Source organism: Pteropus medius, unplaced genomic scaffold (genome assembly GCF_902729225.1).
Source record: "Pteropus medius unplaced genomic scaffold, Ma_sr-lr_union100, whole genome shotgun sequence".
NCBI lineage: Eukaryota > Metazoa > Chordata > Mammalia > Chiroptera > Pteropodidae > Pteropus > Pteropus medius.
The window spans coordinates 7,498,737-7,506,585 of NW_024346062.1; the positions used below are offsets into that span (position 1 = coordinate 7,498,737).

A 7,849-nucleotide genomic window follows, 5' to 3' on the forward strand; every position below is an offset into this window, starting at 1 on the left:
TAAAATATTAGACAAAAGGCAGTTTAGGAACATTAAGTGAAACAAAAATGGGTAAACTGTATAATTGCCTGGCTTTCTGCCTGGAGGCACATTCACACTGTAAAACATGGAGGGCAGAATTGGATTCTTGGTGAATTGACAACACAGAGATTGGAGTTCAGGTAGGCTAAGGCACCTGGGAGTTGCAAACCACAGTTCCAGAGAAGAAGAGGTCTTCAGGAAAAAAGCTTCAAAATTCTGCATAAGAGTTCTCTTGAGTCTTTGCATGCATGGGGGCAAAGAGAGATCAGGGTCTTTAAGCTGAACACTTTCCTAGGCTCACAGACAGATCGTTCTTAATGTTCACTCAGGGAATTCAGTGGAAACTGTGAAAGAGCCACGTAGGGCTAAACTATCCCTAGAGTGAAGGCTACCCTAAGCCCACCCAAACAAATGTTGAAAATGCAAGGAAGCCACAGATAAAATCTAAAGCCTACAAGGTAGCAGCGTACCAGGTCAATGTACAAAAATCATTTTTATTTGTATGTACCAGGAAATAAACTGTTTATAAATTTAAAAATTTAAATACCATTGAAACTAGCATTAAAAGTCGGAATGATTTAGGGATAAATTTAACATGATGTATCCAGGTGACTGACTTGAATAATGAAAACTGCAAAGACTGTTGTGAGAAATTAAAGAAGATTTAAATAAATGGAGAGATAGACCAGGCTCATTCATCAGAATACTCAATATTGTTAGGATGTCAGTTCTTCCTAAATTCATCTGTAGATCTGTTGCCATCCTAATTAAAATCTAAGCAGGCTTTTTTATAGAAATTGATAAAGTTTTTGTAAAGTAGATTGGAATGGTTAAAATGGAAAAGATCGACAATATCCAATCAAGGATGTGGAGCAACTGGAATGCACATTGATGGTGGGAATACAAAGTGATACAGCTACTGTATTAATCTACTATGGCTGTGTGACAAATTACCACCGACAATGGTTAAAAATAACACATGAATTATTTTACCGTTTCTATAGGTCATAAGTCTGGGCTATGGCTTATTGGTGTCTTGTTTTTAGGGTCTCACAAGACTGCATCAGTGTGTGGCCAGGGCTCAGTTCTCATTTGAGGCTTGGGCCCTTTTCCAACTCCCTTGGGTTTTTGGCAGTTAATTTATGTGTTGCTATAGAATCCGTGGTAGCTTGTTTCTTCGAAGTTGGCAAGGGAGATAAAGCATGAGTCTACTAGCAATACAGAGTCTTATACAAGGTAATGTGTTGATGGGAATGACATCCTCTTCCATTTGTCATATTCTATTCATTAGAAGTAAGTCATAAGTCTTGTCCACATTCAAGAGTGGAAGTTATAAAAGAGCATGAACACCAGAAGGAAAGGATCATGGAGGCCACCTTAACGTCTATTTTCCACAGTTAGGTTGGAAGGCAGTTTGGTAGTTTCTTATAAAGTTAAATATACACTGTTACATTGCTTACCACCTCTATTCGTGTTTAACTGAGAAAAATTAATGCATATGTCCACATAAAGACTTGTATGCAAATGTTTATAGAAAATTTATTTTTAATAGCTGAAACTGGAAACAATCAAATGTCTAGTTATTGGTGAATGAATAAACAAATGGTGATATATACAATGAAATGCTATTCAGCACTAAAAAGTAGTAAACTACTGATACCTGCAACAACATGGATAAATCTCAAACATTTGCACTAAGTAAATGAAACAGACATAAAGACTGTATTTCACTTATATTAAGTTATATAGAATTTTGTATATAAAAAGAAATATTTTTCACTATTTCACAGTGATAGGAAGCAGATTAGAAGCTGCACTGTGCCAAGCATAGTGGATAGAGCTTGACAAATATGACAGTCTATGCTCTGAAATATGTCAAGTTCAGAAGTCACCTTAGAAACTGAGACTCCAGGCTGCAACCATAGTACCTACAATAGCATTGAACCATAAGTTAAATCAAGGTATCAATTAGTGATTCCCCATTCTCTCACTAAAATGAGATCTGTACTATATTTGTAAATTTTTTCCCCCCAATGAATTTATGCTAACATTACCTCCTTACTTGCTTTTAGAGCTTAAAATAGGTGCCACTAGAACCAATATTGTTTTGGCAGATACTTCCATATATAGAGCGATTTGAAAGATTATTTGAACCAAACTGTCTCTGCCACTGGCCCTTTTATAATCTATTAAATTACTCAAACAAATGTATTAAGTTAATTTCAATGAACAAACCAGATGTCAGAGCCCTTAAAAAGGGCAAGCAGTAGAAGAAATTTTGAGATGTAGGGAAAAATAAAACCAAGAGCAAGGCATATTGCCCAGGAGATCTGAATGCAGTGAGCATGATGAGGGGTCCATGCATACTAAGCAGAGGGGAGAGGGAGAAAGAGGAAGAAACATTTTGTTCACTTTTCAATTTGGAGTAGAGAAGACCTAGGTATCTATGCACAAGCGTCCCATCTTTATGTATAACAAAACCATAATGTCCAAGAAGCAGTTAAGCTTCCTTGAGTTGATTTAAAATATTTTTTCTATGTAAAGATATTGCATTTTTAAACAAACAAACAAACAAACCACCAAACAGTCTTACTAAAGAGTGGTACGTGAGCAAAGTTTACTCAGGACTCAAACAGGAGAGAAATGCTGCTTTAGGTAAATTGCAACCATAACCTAAAAGTTATTAGTTATTGTAGGTGAGATTGTAGAGTGAATAGATTGTTTCTCCATTACAAATAAAGAGAACAATTTCCTTTTATGATTGGACTAGTTTTCTTGCCAAAGAGTTCATAGGGACCCACGTCATCATAATCTGGTTTTTGTGCTAGGGCCATCTGGAGCAGAAGATGAGGGAATTCTCCAAACAGTCCAAGAACATTTTTTTCCTTTCCCCCCACACCCTTGCCAAGTTAGAGAGGCATAGTATCAAGTACAAATTATGAACATTATGAGGAGGACCATGAGGAATGTTATCCCTGGTGAAACCAGATAGGCCCTGGAACATTTCAAAAACCGAAGAAAGGAGAAAAGAGAAAAGAACCCAGGGACTCTCTCTCTATTTGAAGTTATTACCAAAAAAGGCGTGTGTGTGTGTGTATTTAAGTTTGCTATAGATAAATAACCTGTAACATGTGAATATTGATGTTTTATTTTACTTTTCTATTAGAGATACTTTTGTTAATATAGTTATAAAAAACAGAAGGATAATAGCTGATATAAGCAGAATTGTCAAAATGTACACATGGAAACAGCCTAGCTACCTAATGGCAATCTATCCTTTGCACAAATTACTTTTCACTATGAATTACTTCTTGAACAGTAAATTTATAAACATACACCTATTAAATAAAAAATATAAAAATCAGACATGTATAGCAGATTGAAAACAGTCTCAAAATTCATTGCTACACCAGATTTCATGATTCCAAATCAAATGCCTCAGGACGCAAATTCAGATGCCTCCAGGGATAGCATAAAAGAGCAAAGCACTCTGGTGAGAACTCTCTGCAGAGAGAGAACCGGGGTCTGCTTAGAGGGAGCACTCCTATCTAGCTCCAGGGGTTTGTTACTTGGCCAGCCTGGAGTGATGCACTTTTTGATTTTCTGGTTTTCTTGTAAAATCTTGTAATTTTAAATCTTGGAAACTACTTTAATTTAAAAACATTTATAGACCAAATAAATTTTGTTTATTTATTTGTTTGTTTTTTTATTTTATAGTATTTTTTTATTTTATTTTTTGGTGGAAGGGGAGCCAGCCCCTGGACAAATCTCAATGGACTACTAATTTCACCTGGCTAATTTACTGATCGAGTTTTAGTTACTGCTATATATTTATTCACATTCTTTGGATTGATTATACCAACCCCAGTGAGTTGGCTTCTAAAGAGATAGTTGATTTCTAACATAAATGGCAAATAAGCTGAACTTTATCTCTTTACGAAACCTTTATAAGGATATATAAATAGTCCTTTAGGATTTCATGGTCACTACAGAGTAGACAATTGGATGAATTCTGAAACTAGATATTATGAATTCATCATTTAAATCAGTTAATTCTGTCTCAAAAATGTTGTGTTATTTCATACAAAATAGACTGTTTTGGTTTTCTACGGAACTCTGAATAGATACAGGATAAGAGGTCTGAGGTCACCATGGCCTAGGGCAGTTTGGATTTGGTTTATAAATATTTTAAAGTTGTCAGAAATACCCTACACTTGTACAAGGGCCAGAAATTAAGAGATCCAATCTGCGAAAAAGAGAGAAAAATCCCACTAATGGCATCAGGAATCAGACAGAGGATGACATTAGTAACATTCATTTACATCTTACTCTGACAGTTCATTTGAGGGGTGTGTGTGTGTGTGTGTGTGTGTGTAAAATGTACTTTCTTTGAAAATGTAAATATCTTTCTGAAGTAAGCCTTAGCTTTCTTGAAACCAAAGCATAACCAATGCAACTTAAATGAGCCATAACTGATCCTGGTAAAAATGTGTTTAAATTTTAGTTTGAAAGTTGGAAAAATTTGATATTTTTAAAAAATCTGAATTTACTAATATGAAAATGCATTGTCGTGTTGTTGATTGGTTTTGTGATCTTAGCATTTCTTCCAGGCCTTTCAATGAGGGTAGTTACATTGAAAACAAAATCAACCTTTTCCTGTGGGAGGCACAGGAAAAGCGCGTGGTCCTCTCCTCTCCCGCCGTGGCGTGTGCTCCTCCACTGATATCGGTGTACTCCGAAAGAAGGAATCATCTGGCAAAAATGTCACTGTGCCAGCTGTGTTCGAGGCTCCCATTCGACCAGATGTTGTGAACTTTGTTCACACCAACTTACGCAAAAACAATAGAGAGCCCTATGCTGTCAGTGAATTAGCAGGTCGTCAAATCAGCGCTGAGTCATGGGACACTGGCAGAGCAGTGGCTCGAATTCCCAGAGTTCGAGACGGCGGGATTCATTGTTTTGGCTGGGATGCTCTTGGCGCTATGGGTCGCGGGGCCGCATGTTTGCATCAACCCAAACCTGGCGCCGTTGGCACTACAGAGTGAACACAACACAGAAGTGATCTGTGATTTGCTCTGCCCTGGCTGCCTCGGCCTTACCAGCACTGGGCATGTCTAAAGGTCATTTTATTGAGGAAGTTCCTAAACTTCCTTTGGTGGTTGAAGATAAAGTTGAAGGCTACAAGAAGACCAAGGAGGCTATTTTGACACTTAAGGCCTGGAATGATATTAAAAAGGTCTATGCCTCAGCGAATGAGAGCTGGCAAAGGCATAATGAGGAACGGTTGTCCTATCCAGTTCAGGGGACTTTTCATCATCTACAATGAGGACAATGGCATCATCAAAGCCTTTGGAAATATCCCAGGGATTACTCTGCTTAATGTAAGCAAACTGAACATTTTGAAACTTCCTCCTGGTGGGCACGTGGGCCATCTCGGCATTTGGACTGAAAGTGCTTTCAGCAAGTTAGATGATCTGTATGGCACTTGGCGTAAAGCTGCCTCTCTCAAAGTAACTACAACTTTCCCATGCACAAGAGGCTCAATACAGACCTTAGTAGAATCGTGAAAAGCCCAGAGATCCAAAGAGCCCTCTGAGCACCAGGCAAGAAGATTTATCATAGAGTCCTACAGAGGAAATCCACTGAACCTGAGAATTAGATTGAAGCTAAACCCATACACGAAGACCACGCCGGAACACCATTCTTCCCCAGGCCAGAATCACAAGATCCAGGTAAATAGAGCAGCAGAAGCCAAATCAGATAAGAAGGGAGTTCCAGGCAAGAAGACTGTGGTGGGGAAAAAAGGCTGCAGCTGCCAAGAAACCGCAGCTGAGAAGAAATCCATGGAAAAGAAACCCACCACAGAAGAAAAGAAGCCTGTGGCGTAAACTGAAATTAGTTTATTCCGTAAAAGTCAAATCACTTTGGACAGCTAATTTTGAATAAAAACCTGATCAGAGGCAGTGAGAAACATGAAAACAAAACAAAACAATAAAAAAAAGCAACCCCCCAAAACAAAATCAAACAATAAGAATAACTATTATTATTATCATCACCATTAACTATTGGAGTATATTTTATCAAAAAAATGTTTCTAGAGGGAATTAAGCAACATGAAGAAATGTTCTTTAGAGAAAGAGCAGGAGATTATGTCCACTTTTTTTTTCAAAAAATTTTTTTATGGAGATGGGGGAACTTAGTAAAAGGTGACTGTTGCTGGTTAACTAAATATTATTTCTTAGAAGTTTTAAATTTAGGACTATTTAATTAAAAATTTTAAGAAATTACCGGTCCACCCTCCGAGTAATACAATCGCAAATCAGTAGAAGAAAAAGAATTGCATGATTTCTAGACAGGTGTACTGCTATTTACCTATTAATTTTTATTCTGTATTTTGGAAAAGATATGTGTGAATATAATAACTAATAGACTGAATGAAATAAGTAACCAATAAACAATAATAGAAATTCATAACTTCAAAAATTTTACCAATTTTGTTCTAAATACTTGATATGTCAATCACATTGTATTTTCAAAGTCTATTCGGAAACTTGAAAAGGGAATTTTAAGGAGACATTAATTAGAATCAATATGTACATACAATATCTGTTATAGAAAATATATGTGGATGTAGATAAATGTACATTTATGAGGATTACTCTCATTGAAAGCCAATGAGCAACTTTAAAATATCTGAAATTATCTGAAGCCATAAAAGCTATAATTAGGCAACCATGAGGTGCCACAAAGAAGTTTCTTTCTTTCTAAATGCCTCTAGGAAAATGTTCAAGAATTGGATCTAGTCTTTTTTTCCTCTGGTTTTCTTGAGGTCTGATATACAAAAAACTGCACATATTTAATAAATACAATTTGATGACTAAATTTAGACTTGTGAGAGCACCTAAATCAAGGTAATAAACATTGTATCTAGTCTTCATAGTATTCATGGTAAGTGTAGCCAGCTTTGTAGAGATGCTTAAATATTTGAAAATTCATTATGTTACATGGGGGAGACCAGAATGACTGTGAAATGACAATGTGAGAATTATTTTTAAAATATCGGAAATGATAAATGCTTTTCAGTCAGTGGTAACTGCCATGACAAACATTGTTTTCTTATTTTTGAAATTTGGAAACTATGTTCCAGAAAACAGAGAAAAAAAGCAAACAAAACTATTAGATGCATTCCAGGACTTTTAGCCATCTCCACCTCTTACTTATTAAAAAGTAAAAAGTGGAGAATATCTTTGACAATGTAAATCATTTCATGCCAGACATGCATTGTATCATTTAAATATTATGAATCTTGTTAATGCCTGTAATCGATTCACATGTATATACACATTTTTTTATGATTAGGATGCTACATATTAGCATGCATTTCAAAGAATATTATTGCATTTGGGCTCCGAAAGTAAAAATTTTTGGAATTTACAACTGTATGTGCTCGAATCTTCTTGGCTAAAAGATTCACAGTATCTATTCTAATATAAAATAATCTCCATTTCGAATGAAGCAGATATATACATCAGTATTAAGAAAGCAAAGAGCTCAACCTAATGTTGGAGGTCATCCATTGGCATTTCACTCTCTCGGAAGATTTTACTACTGAAGGTTTACTACATGAAAGGGCCACACATGGCCATAGGTTTTATTATTAGTATACTGGATTATATTTTTATTATAATTATTTATTCTTCACTACTTTATGCTTCTAAGGGATTTGTTCATATAAATGACTGCAGGATAAATAAAGCTGAAAAACACAAGTGATGGTATCTTTTGGCATTAAGATGATTATAGATCATTACATGGTAGAAATAATCAA

General features: G+C 35.9%; 1 pseudogene; it reads left to right on the top strand.

Annotated features, from left to right (window-relative positions):
• The first annotated feature begins 4,581 nt into the window (after nucleotides 1–4,581).
• Nucleotides 4,582–5,909, top strand: LOC120612589 (60S ribosomal protein L4-like; annotated as a pseudogene).
• The last annotated feature ends 1,940 nt before the right edge of the window (nucleotides 5,910–7,849 follow it).